A 743-nucleotide genomic window follows, 5' to 3' on the forward strand; every position below is an offset into this window, starting at 1 on the left:
TATATATATATATATGTGTGTGTGTGTGTGTATATTGCTTTAGTTTCAGCTCAGAGCTGTGGTCATGCTGATGCACTGCCGTTTTGCTACACTGTTATTACTGAGATCCTCCTCCAATATGTGGTACCTTGGTGAAGAATTGAGTTTGATGTAGCTACTCTCATTTACACCTCTTGCCGTGAGGTAGGTTCATCTGGGACTCTCGACAGGAAGAGGTTCAGCTTTGATTTTAAAACGCTTATATCTATTTTGTGCAGGTTCCTGAGGCTCTTTGGGAGAATATTAAAAAGCTGTGATCCCCTGAAACCCAGGCTGTTGCAGAACTGGTCCTGAAGCACGATGGCGTTGCTGGGATCTTTGGCACTATGCAGTGTTGTCCCGTTCTGGCACTGGTGTAGCTTTCAATGCCAAAATTTGGCACAATTCCTTCCAGGATCTTCCAGATGTATATTACTGCATACCTCTCCCGCCTTCTCTCCAGAGAGTAGAGTCTTAGCTGTTTCAGCCTTTCCCAGTAGCTGAGCAGTTGTAAAGAGACAATCTTTTTTGTGAATCTTCTCTGGATTGCTTCAAGGTCCGCTATTAATTTCACACTGGTGGGTGACCATAGCTGTGAGCAGTAATCCAGGCGGCTGAGGACGAATGTCCTCCAGAGGACCATCATGGTTTCCTTATCTCTGGTTCTGAATGTTCTCAGGATCCATCCAGCCAGTCGTCTGCACTTTGTCGCCATCCTGGTAATG

This window comes from Octopus bimaculoides, chromosome 16, assembly GCF_001194135.2.
Source record: "Octopus bimaculoides isolate UCB-OBI-ISO-001 chromosome 16, ASM119413v2, whole genome shotgun sequence".
Classification (NCBI taxonomy): domain Eukaryota; kingdom Metazoa; phylum Mollusca; class Cephalopoda; order Octopoda; family Octopodidae; genus Octopus; species Octopus bimaculoides.